The sequence below is a fragment of the Tiliqua scincoides genome, chromosome 1 (assembly GCF_035046505.1).
Source record: "Tiliqua scincoides isolate rTilSci1 chromosome 1, rTilSci1.hap2, whole genome shotgun sequence".
Classification (NCBI taxonomy): Eukaryota; Metazoa; Chordata; class Lepidosauria; order Squamata; family Scincidae; genus Tiliqua; species Tiliqua scincoides.
The window spans coordinates 198758646-198770797 of record NC_089821.1 but is presented as its reverse complement, the minus strand read 5'-3'; the positions used below and the strand labels follow the sequence as shown (position 1 = coordinate 198770797).

The following is a 12152-nucleotide window of genomic DNA, read 5'->3' as shown; positions in this document are numbered from 1 at the left end:
ATTAGGGCAAGACTTCCATTTACGGAAGGAAGTTTCCTTGCCCTTCACAGCCTCTCTAACTTGGCTGGTTAGCCATGCGGGCACCCTCCTGGATTTAGTGGAACCCTTCTTTCTTATGAATGTCATAACATTAAGTGTCTGATCAATGTACACTGATTGACGGCTGGTAGAATGACAGCCTGTGAACCGAGCCACACAGTATATGTAGCAGTGGGTCCATCAGTGGGAGGGGCCAATACATGTCTTGTTGCTATGTATCTCCATGGGGGGGGGGAAACTACAGCACAATCTCAGATATCACCATCTGTCATAGTGAATATTTATTAGCAGCCTAGCTTGTTTTGCTGTTTTTGAAGTACAGCAGCGATTAGCTCCAGGACATGGAGCATGAAATAAAATGGAATTTGAAGGAAACAGTAGCACAGCTCATTCATGATGAAGAAAGAGCCCTTGTGCTTTCAAGGCACTATACAGAAAATCCCTACTTTCAGAGGGAAAGTAAAGAATTTCAGATGGGAGAAATTGCTCTTTCCAAAAGAAAGAGACCAAGAGCCATTTACCAGTTGTGAAAAATACAAACTCTGAATGGAATGATGAACGATCAGAAAATGGCAAATATAAGACTGTATATACAAAACAATTGTATATATACGTACAAAACAATTGTATAGAAGAGGGAATTTCAGCAGGTGCAGCTTGTCTTCTCACAGAGAGAAAACTTTTTTCTTGCACTTTTTTCAGAGTGTGAGGGTCACCCCATTTGATGCACCAGGAGGGCAAAGATCACTGTTTTTAGGGAAAGCGAGGCACTGGAAATATTTGCAGACATGTTACTTCAGTTGCTGATGTTCAGCCATTATTACTCTTGCCATCAAGCCTGACCCTTCCATGACAAAGGTGAAGCGGATGCCTCCAGTGGAGGGCATGGTATGCCAAGCAGTGCCATGCTGCCATGGACATCACCCACCGGCCTGCCCACTGCCACCTCTCTTGTCTCTGCCCACATGCATCTTCTCTCTACCACTGCCTGCCCACTCTGTGTTCTGTATTCCACCTGCCTCCTCCGTGTCACCTCACCACCAGCTGTTTCTAACAGCCCTCTGTAACTGGCAGCATTGCAGCCGCTGCCACTGCACTGCAGGGTCAGGGGGCGGCCACATGTGCCGCTTTGCAGAAGGGCAGGGAATAGTGCTGGAAAGTGGGCAAGGAGGGAAATGAGTGTTGAGCGAAGCAGAGAGTGCAGAGGTTTATGCCATACCGTGTTGCCTCAGGTACCTGTGGGAGTGGGCTGTGTTGCCTCTACTTGCTGTCTAGTTTTGTGTGTTGGGTCCTTGACTGTTATTGTAGACCAGAGCCTCTCGAACCCTGGCCAGTGGGCCTCATCCAGGGTTCATGTGTATCCATCTGCCTGGTGACCTTTCGGTTCTGCCTGGGCGTCGTGTGAACTCCTCCTTGTTCAGTGGACAGGAACACTCTGGGCATCCTGAGACCTGGTGTGGTCTTCTGGGACACCGGGGAACAAATGTGATTGCCCAGAGCTTCCCTGTCCTCCGAACAAGGAGAACTTCACAAGACACCTAGGCGGAAAGCTTGGATGCAGTCTGGATAGTGACCATATTCTGGGCACACAGTGGTTGTGACCTCAAGCGCCATAAACCATAAATTTGGTTTATGTTTCTCTTTAAAGTGCCCTTAAATATTACTCTTTAAAGTTCATCAGAAGTATGAAATGAGCTGAATGATATTCTCATTTCAGGCACTGTATGAACTCAACAAATTTTGAACTTGATTTATCATGAAGGTCATTGAGATGGAACTGAAAACATAAACTTAATAGACCGAGTACCATGGCTAGAATACCAACAATTTAGATTACATCAGTCTGCCATCGCTTTGTCTCTTTTCTACTCATTTGTCCTAGTTTTTAGTTCCAAAGGGGTTGCAGAGTGGAAGACCAAAAGTAGGTCCTGCCACTAATTCTATAAATTTAAATTGTTGTTCTCTGTTCTTCTAACATAACATTTCATTTCCATTGATAGTATTTCATGTTATTTTTCTACCTTTCTTTTCCGTTTTGGTATGAATGAAAGACTCTTAACTAAGGAGAAATCACACATTGCCCTAAATATGTAGTTTGGCCGCAGTGCTTGTCCTTTCAAAGTTCCATAGTGGTCAGAGATGTAGTGAATTGGAGGGTGTCTTCATTTCTTTGCTACCCATTTACCCTACTTTTTAGTTCCAAAGGGATTACAGAGTGGAAGACCAAAAGTAGGACTTGCCACTTTTCTAATTCTATAGGATTAAACGGTTGTTCTGTCTTCTTCTAACATAACATTTCTTTTGATAGTATCACATTATATTTTTCTTCCCTTTTTGGTATGAATGATAGACTCTTAACTAAAGATAAATCACACATTGTCTTAAATATGTAGTTTGGCCCTAAGTGCATGTCCTTTCAAAGTTATACAGTGGCCAGAGATGTAGTGGATGTCTCATCAGCCTTGGGCGTAGAGTGCTTGGGGGCCCAGTATTTCTACTGTTCCTGCTCATTATGGCTTTGACAAAACTTGCACTGGTGCAACTACTGTTAGTTCCAAAAGAGATTCCATTCATAATCAAATAATACTGTATGGTTGCAGGGAGGTCCTGTGCCGGCTATTCAGTTGGGCCTGCCTTGGTTGGCTAAGGCAAGTTATCCAGAACAGAACCTTAAGGGTCCTGCCTGGGCCTTAATGTGAGCTTAGGGCAGCCACAGACATGGCCGGGGGGGGTTAAAATCCCCCAGCATCCTCCTCCTGCCTTTACTCAATGGGTCAAAGGCAGCCAACCTCTCAGGACTTATACCTATATAAGCTCCTCATTGACTGCTGGGGGATCTTTATGTTTAGGCGCCTATGGTCTCCACCCTGCCCCTTCCTGCCCTTGCCCCTGTATAAATAACGGTCCTGTTGAAGGCCCCAAGTCTAGAAGGAGCTTCATACCTGGTTGCCCTGCTAGGTCTGCCAGAAGGTTGCTGAGGCTGCAGCTGTGTTGTCATGCCATCAACTAGTTACCAGGAGGGGGTGGAGATCCAGGGTGGAGACTCTGTGACCCAGGCACCTTGCAGTGAACCCAGAGGCGGCTGCCGCATAGGACACTTATTACATCCGCTGGCTGAGCTTGCCACAGTGGCTCCATTGCTGCTTCAGCAAGGTTGCTGTGGCTGAGCCACCCGGCGACAAACCCAATTGGGCCGCAGAAGAGACTGCAGGCCATTGGTGATTCCATAGGATGGAGACGAGGACCACCCCGTATACATAGGTTAGGCTGAATGTGTATTTGGGTCAGTGCTGCCTCCCATCATTGTTAGGCATGGTGTGTGTATATGTGAATTGCTTGTATTCTGTTCAAATGGATTTTCATGGGTTTCAACAGTATGCAGGTGAGCTGAACAGCATTGTTCTGAAAGATACTTTGCAGAATAAAAAGAATACTGAAATAACTGCTCACTGAAAGCATACTTTAAGAACCCAATCCTGTGAATGGCCCTTACTGTCAGAACTCACGCTCTGCAGCACAACATGCTTTATGTCAACACAAAGTGCCAGACACTGTCGTGTGTTGCCTGGCTGCTGCCTCAAACGGCAAGCAGCAAAGCATGTGTGGCAGTGGCTCCAGGAGTTCCACTGGCCTCAGAAAGATGCTGGAAGCATGGCATAGGAGGGGAGAAGAAGGGTGGGAGGTGGGGAGCAGGCTAGATGGGATGCACCTCAGTGGCAAACACAGATTCCAGATCCCATCCCCCAAAATGTGGTCATTGATACCTCCTTACTCTCTTGGACTTACACTAGCTATAGAGCTGCCATAGGCCCGAGGTGACCCACAGGCCACCAGGGAGTCTACCTGGAGGTAAGGGACCAACACTTCCCTTTCCATTTCCAAGAATTCCCCCTGATAACCCTCCACCACAGCCTGCAGTGTGCATCTCCATGGCGTGGCTGCATCACATAAACTGGTCGGTGATTGGATTGGGGGTAAAAGTCCTTTAACTGACTCAATAGATATCTTCCAGTTTGTCATATGCAAAAAATTATGTTGCACAGTTTTTCAAGACAGTACCATTTCAGCATGAAGGGGAAATGTGCAGGTTTACAGTACATGTTTTACCCACCTTTACAGTAATTCACTGGATGCACAAAACAAGCACATCAGCAAGAAGGCTAAGAAGATATGCTACCATTGATGTGTTAACTTTCAATGGAGTAGTAGTCCCATCAATAAAATGGTCAAAAGTAGGAGTTCTACTAATTTGTTCCCTGGCATCCTGGAGCGGTAGAGCTTGAAAGGAATGTACGACATGCTCTTTTAGAACATATTGATTGGCCACATCAATACAAGCCATGCCATTTGTCCAGCCTGCATGGTTCCTAAATGCATATGTTACCAGAGCAAAATCCTACAGGAAAGCCACTCCTGAGTTATTCAGTGATGGTATTTGTTAATTTTCTCAAAGGATTAAGTATTTATTAATCTTCTCAAAGGCAGCTGCAAAAACAGCAGATCGGGCAAATCCAAGAGTCACTGGCATAGCTAGAGGGGGGCAGCGCACTAAGTTTTGCAGGGAGCCTCCCTGCAGTGTGCAAGCAGCTCCTCCCCTTTGGAGCCATGTGGGGGGGGAGGGAAACAGAGGCGAATGTCTCCCAAGGGGAGGGGGAGGAGCCACTTACACACTGCAGGAGGTTCCCTGCAAAACTTAGTGCGCCACCCCCCCCAGCTACACCAGTGCCAAGAGTCACACAGGTGTTGGCCAAGTGGAGGAGAACCAGAACAGGGTATACTGGTACAAGGTGTTGCCTTGGACTATGAAGTTTCGAAGGACTGGGGAGTGATTTGTAAATGTGATAAATGCAAGGCTAAGAACAGGGCAGACAGAAGACTGAGTAATTTCATTCACAATGAACTTACTGCAGATGTAGATATTTTTAGGAGAGAGAAATGAAAATTGATATAGGACCGTCACCTGAGATCTTCTATAATTAGAAAGGAAGGTTGCAGTCAGCTGAGGAAGCAGAAGGGGAGGATTTACTTCCCAATCCTCTCCTGCCTGGCGCATGAGGCTACCACGGTGCCAAAATGGCTACTGAAGCATCCAAAGTGCGCTAGGCAGTCCATGGTGGCTCCTTGGGGGAAAGGGACATTTGTTCCCTTCCCCCAGGTAAGGGAAGTAGCCCCACAATGGGGCTACTCAGTTCTGCGGCAGGGCTTGAGCTGGTACAGAATCAAGGAGTCCTGTGTTGGGCCGCATGGCCAGACACGGAGCTCAGGATCTGGTGAAGCTGAGCTCCACCGGTCCCTCTCCCTCCCCCACCATGTCTCCTCCCAGCCCTCTCCCCCTTCCCCCCCCCCACCCTGGAATGCCTCCCCCGACACCCCCTCTCACTTCTTCACTGCTTGGCTGTCTGGGTGACCACCAGGCAGGGGACCACAGGCCCAGTATTGGAGTTGGCCCAGCATGGGATCACACTGGGCTAGCTCTGGCGCCAGGCCTGTGGTAAGGCTCGCAAACGTGCCTTATGGTGTGTGCTGGTGATGTTAAGCCAGTGCACCTGGCTCTGGATTGGGCCCTTAAACAAGATAGGAAAGCAGTTTCTTTTCCAGAGTTAAAAAGAAACTCTGGGTATGTGGTAATGTTGAGAGACAGAAGGTCACAAGGGCTGTAAAGCATACTGAGGACATCATCAGAAGTACCAAGGAGTAAGAGTGCAATTCTTAGGGAAAATTTTTCCCCCCTAATCTCTGGGTTCCACTAATCTACAAGGATGGTGATTAGAAATATTTTTTTTATTCCTGCAGGTTATTTATGTGACCAGAAACCCAAAGGACGTCTTGGTCTCTTATTATCATTTTTCCAAATTTTCAAAGTCACTTGAAGAAATAGAAGACTTTAATATTTTAATGGAGAGATTTTTTGTTGGAAAAGGTATTTATTGGCTACTGCATGTTGAAGCATCTTTGCTTTCCTTCTCCCTGGAGAGCATGTTTTTGAAACAGCAGTAAAAAAAATATTCAGAATGCTAGGATAGATTCTGCTGGTTGCTACAGGGAACTCTGACCTGCTTTTAAAATATGTTCAATTTCACACTCCTTCTATATAGTTAAAACTAATAAAGAAGTTTACACTATATGAATACAATCATGTTTTCATGATAATGTAGTGCTAGTTGTGAATGTGCATTTCAATAAATGCTGGTAAAACCTGAATAGGTTCTAGGACAGGGGTCGGCAACCTTAAACATTCAAAGAGCCATTTGGACCCATTTTCCGGAGGGGGAAAAAACCTCAGGAGCCACCAAACCCTTTTGACATCTAAAATGAAGATAATACTGCATATATAGTTTTTTTTCACCTTTATGCTCTTATAGGTCCCATTTTTATAATGTAGCCCCCTTTTGTAGCTTTTAGTTAGTTTTGTCATACATTCTTGTCCTGTGTTTTCAGACTCCTGGTCCTCTATGGTGTTTTGCCTGATTCCAAGGCCATTCTCTGCCTGGAGAATTAGGCCCACTTTAAGCAAATTAGCTCCCCTTCTTTCCCCCAACAAATGACCCTGGTTCTGCCCTGCAGTCCTGCTGGACCCCACCTCCAGGGTAGCTCGCCTGTTCAACCTGCAGAGGTCCTCTCTCCTGCCAACAGCCTCCCACCACTACAGCAGACCCTGGGTCATCAGCAGGTCTTGGGCACAGCAGCCACACACCAAACTCCAGTGTCTCCAGCAGTCCATTAGTCACAAAGTCAGTCAGAGCATCCAGGGCAGAGTCCAAAGTCAATAAGCCAAGTCACAGTCCAAGATCAGATTCCAAAGTCAGTCAGTCAGTCAAATCAGTCAGAGTATCCAAGTCAAAGTCAATAAGCCAAGCCAGCCTCCCCTCCTACCTCCAACCTGCACTCCTTCTACAACCCACACCCCCTTCCTCAGGTGCTCCTTATATCCCTGAGGGCCCTATTGCCTTCAAGTGGCTGCAGCTGTGCAGCACACTCTGCTGGATGCCCAGGCCTTACCCTTAAAGGGGCCACTGCTGACACCACATCTACCTCCTCACCAGATCTTCCAGGATTCCAATACATATGGCGGTTATGACATCTGCTTATCTTACATGGATACTAAAGAACCCCCCCCCCCCACCTTCCAGAGGCACCCTGCTGGAAGGAAAAAAGGACACAGACTCCAGAGGTGTCTGTGAAGCCAGAGAAGAGAAGAAGCCAGAGCTGGGGGGGGAAGGTGGGGGGGCAACCACAGGCCAGCTTCTGCCCTGCCTGCCTGCCTGCTCTCCCTCACTCAGGCTGCAACCCTCTCCACACTATCCTGGGAGTAAGCCGCATTGGCTACAATGGGACTTCTGAGCAGATAAGTTGGTTGGAGCTCTCAGGCTGCAGTCCTCTCCACACTTTCCTGGGAGGAAGCCTCACTGACTACTTGTGAGTAGACCTACATAGGAGGGGGCTGAGGCTGCAGCCCTCCACACCTTCCTGGGAGGAAGCCCCACTGACTACAGCGGGGCTTACTTGTGAGTAGACCTGCACAGGAGGAGACTGAGGCTACAGCCCTCCACACCTTCCTGGGAGTAGCCCAGGGACTACATCAGGGCTTACTCTGGAACAGACCTGTGCGGGCTCCCACTCACCCATCCTTGCACTTGGCCTTGAGCAGGCTTCAAGGCTGCCATCCCAGGCACCCTTTCCTGGGAGTAAGCTTCATCCTCTGTAATGGGGCTTACAACTGAGTAGACATGCATAGGAGCAGGTGCCAAGGCTACCATCCCAGGCACCCTTTCCTGGGAGTAAGCTTCATCCACTGTAATGGGGTTTACTACTGAGTAGACACACAGGATGTCTCCTCTGCTGTGGAGGAAAAGCCTCTCCTTGCACTGAGTGGGAACCTGCTCAGGTAAAGGCGGGCTGCAAGGGCTTGCAATGGCTGAGGAGGAGGGCGGCTCAGGATTGGCTGATGGTCAGCCAGTGAAGGGCCCTGAGCCATTCCAACAGAAAAAGCCAGGAGCCTGCTGGAGAGTTGGGGAAGGGAAAAACAGGGAGCTTAAGCCTGCAGAGTGGGCAAAATTGAAAAGGGAAACCAATGCTGGGCAGGTGGGGGTGAAGGGAGAGGAGGGCAGTGAGTTCAGGGGACGGAGGGAAGCAGCCTGCCCTCCCAACACAGGTGCCTCTTGTCACACTCTTTGCCACTTTCACCTGGAGGAGCTGCAGCAGGCAGCTGAAAGAGCCACATGCGGCTCTAGAGCCGCAGGTTACTGACCCCTGTTCTAGGACCAGGGGATGACTTTGCCAGAGTTAATTTGCTCTTGTTCACTTACTTCTGGGGAAACCATTCACTGATCAGGAGGAGAGCTATCATGTAGACTCTTGAAACATTTCTCCCTATGCTCTTAGATAACTAGACTGAGATGATTCTCAGGCTAACTGACATATCCACTGCAGGGTCTTCTGGGGCGATTTTGGGCCTCAGCAACAGAGGACTGCCTCTTCCACACGCATTTCTAAGAAGGTGTCATTAGCTTCCACTACCTGAACTCCATGAACTCAATCAGAGGAGGCCAATGCTGGCACCCAGGGCCGAGGGAATGCAAGGGTGGTACGGAGGAGCCAGGATGATGAGAGGATGGGCCAAATAACAGGAGAGGGGTCAGGGGATAAGGAGGCAATCAATAAGCACAGGGTTGCCCATATAAAGCGCCAGGGCAGGCCAGTGATGACAAGCCCATACAGGCGAGGCAGCCCAGCTGGAGATAAGCCAGCATGCCTGTGAGTGCTGAGCAGGAGCGTGGCTAGGGAGGAGAACTGCGGGGGTTGGAAATACCTCCCTCTTTTCCATGTCTGAGACCTCTATTGCTCAGGGCTGAATTTCCCAGGAGTCCAAGAGCTTCCATCCCAGTGGTGCCTCCAGCGCTTGGGGTCACCAAACGCCCCCCCCAAGGTTCGGCAACCCCAGAGCAGCACATGCCACCCTGACCTGCTGGACTCCGCTAAAAATGTTCTTCGTTCTGCATCTAGTCCTAGGGTGACCTTATTCAATTTTCATGAGTGGTTATTAACCATGATGACTACGTGAACCTCTGGATGCAGGATCAGTATGTCACTGAGTATTATGTGCAAGGGAGGAACCGCAGGGGAGGGCACTCATCCCCTGCTTGTGGGGAAATCTTCACTGTGTTTATTTTCTGGCCGTTATTCATGTCATGACTATTACTGAAAATAATTTTGTCATTTGCATGGGGGGCTGTCAAAAATTTATGGGCCTTGGGTGTCAAATGACCTAGCTACGCCTCTGCTTTGAACTACTCAACTTACATCCTAGCTTCTAACTATACCAATTTGCCTTTAGATCTGCACTAACATTGATATCCAAACAACTTATCTCCTGTTAGTGGCATATATGTCCTGGCTGGACCACACTGAAGGCTGGTGTGCTTCAGTATCCTCTTCCTCACGTATGAAGAAATGAAGAAGGTAAGACTCGGCACAAGTATTTCTGGCCAATCCTATTGGGCCTCTGTGTATTCTGCTGATGCAGAGCGTTTACATCCATGACAAACAGTGATGTGCTGTAAAGGGCAGACTGGCTGCCACCACAAGAGGTAAGCAGCTATATCTGCACAACTGCGGGAACCCCAGTGTCCCACACAACTGGCAACAGTTGCTGTGGGAACCCCAGTGTCAGTATGTTGGTGTGGGGGTGGCCAGCGGGTGGGAGGAATGGTGGGGGTTTGAGGAGGAACAGAGCAGAGACTGGGGTGGAAGTATGTGTGTGTATCAAGGTGGTAAGGGGGCAATTACAGTGGCAGCAATGCCACTGATTTCATAATCCCCTTCCCAGCCTTGATCCAGTGAGGTGCAGTCAGGGATGGCAGGGGAGGCAGAACCTCACCTAACACAGCAAGTTTTAAAAAAAAAAAATGTACATTTTGCCTTTCTGAAGCTGCTCCTTTCTGCTCTGTCTCTTTAAAGCAACACAAACACGGAAGGAACAAGCAGAGCTACTGATCAGCTCAGTCACTATGGTGACTTGCAAGGGACAAAACAGGCAGGGATGCTTGTGCAGTTAAAGCCACCATATAGAAAAAATGTTCTATATGGAGAAGGCTTCTGAGACCCAAAACCACTACCCCCCTCAGCCATTGGTGCAACTGGATTGAAGCCAGAGGAGTGGGGGAGAATGAGGCTCTCCACTTCATATCAAACAACATATAAGAGCCATCTTTATTTTGACCTTCAGCCAAGCCTTTTCCAAAGCCTTCAGGATCCCTTGGATTCTGGAACATAGAAGCAGTTGGAAAAGTTGATGAAGTAACCCATATGTAAGCATATTCAACAGCAATTCAACAGGCAAACCAAGTGGAGAATGTTACGTTATACAACTGACCTCAAGTACACAAGCAAAGTTCACTGCCAATTGAACTTTCAACCTCTGAGATATTGTTCATTATCTTTCTTGTTCTGTGTTCTTAGGTTATGTAATATAACACCATGGTAACTGACTTGCTGTGAAAACTTTGTCCAATTCAGGATCTGCAAGGCACTGTACTGAAAATAAGCAACTTCCTGGCAAGGAGGCTGACTGAAGAGGAAGTAGACGAGGTTGTGGACAAAGCTACATTTGATAAAATGAGACTGGATCACAGAAATAACTATGAGAACTTTAGTTCTGATTTAATTGATTTAAGCAAAGGACGCTTTCTTCGCAAAGGTGATTGAATGGAGATCTACATTTCAAGTAGCACCCAGTTGTTACAAAGCCAACACTAGTTCTATATTTCAGCATGATGGACAACAGCTCATCATAAACATAGCAATGACTGTGAGGCTTCTCTGTTAAATACAACAAGGTTCCATATGGACACTGTGTGGGAAGAGGTGGTGGTAGCTGCAAGAGAATTGGCCAACACCTTTTGGCTCAGCTTCAGATTTGCCAGCCTTCTGTTCCCATGCAGTACCCAGACAAATGGAGTCCATCCAAGAACTGGAAGCAACAGCAACTAGAAAATCAATAGAGTTGTAGGTTAGGTCAGAGAATCATGTGGTTGTCCAGCCAATGGGGACAGGGAAAGGGGATAAAGCAGACATGTTGATTCTCTCTTTCTCTTCCCCTTCCTTGGCTGCTGGAGAATTGGACAGCTGTAAGGAATCAGTGGGAAGCGGCAACTGCAGTGGTGACTCAAGAACCTGCTGGGTCACAAACTGCTTTCTCCTCTTCCTGTTGAGCACGCCAGATGGCAACATAGCAAGAAGAGGTTGCAACCCAGCAAGAAGAAGTGGAGTACACCCTGAGGTGACTTGGATGTCATCCTTGTTAGTGTGAATACCTCCCTACAACAGGAAGGAGACCACCACTTCAGGCACCCTAGGGAGGTTGGAGACATTTGGATTGTACAAAAGTAAACCTAGAAACTGCTAGTATTGGTTCCTTTTCATGGCCCCTGTGCAAATACTCCTTTAGTGATTTCATGCCTAGTTCGAAACACTAAGCATCTTCCTTGATAGTTGAAGAACATAATTTCCCCTGTCTTAGCCATCAACTTAGAAACTTTTCCTCATGAATAAAAGTGGGACCTTGGTATCCACTGATTTGTTATCCACGAATATTTGACTCACCACTGTTACTGAGGTCCACTTTTAAATGCTTTGGAACAAGGAAAAAAGCATCAAAATCCAAATTCCTACTGTCACACTGTTAAATAACTATAATTTCATTCCAATAGATTCTATTATTCACCTCATCTAGTGGTTGAATGTGGTATTGCATCTATACCGGTGCATTCTAGGGTGACAATGGAAGAGCAAGAAACATGGAAGTCGGTTTTTAAAGCTATTTTTCCACTAATTTGGTATCCACTGATTATTTTTTTTTAATTCACTAGGGGTTCTGGAACACTGGGGGTTTTGGTACTATGCTAGTATTTCCTTCCCCTTAAAATACAGAAGTTCTAGATATTCATGTTGACCTAGCTATTCTCTCTCTTTCTCTGCTTCCTGGCCAGGTACTGTTGGGAGACTGGAAAAACCTGATGACTGTAGCCCAGAGTGAACAGTTCAACAGTGTTTTCAAGGAGAGTATGGAGAAGCTGCCCTTCAAGTTTTGCTGGGATATCAAAGATGAATTATGA

At 47.3% G+C, this 12152-nt stretch overlaps 1 pseudogene; it reads left to right on the top strand.

Annotated features, from left to right (window-relative positions):
* The first annotated feature begins 380 nt into the window (after window positions 1-380).
* Window positions 381-12152, top strand: LOC136646829 (amine sulfotransferase-like; annotated as a pseudogene).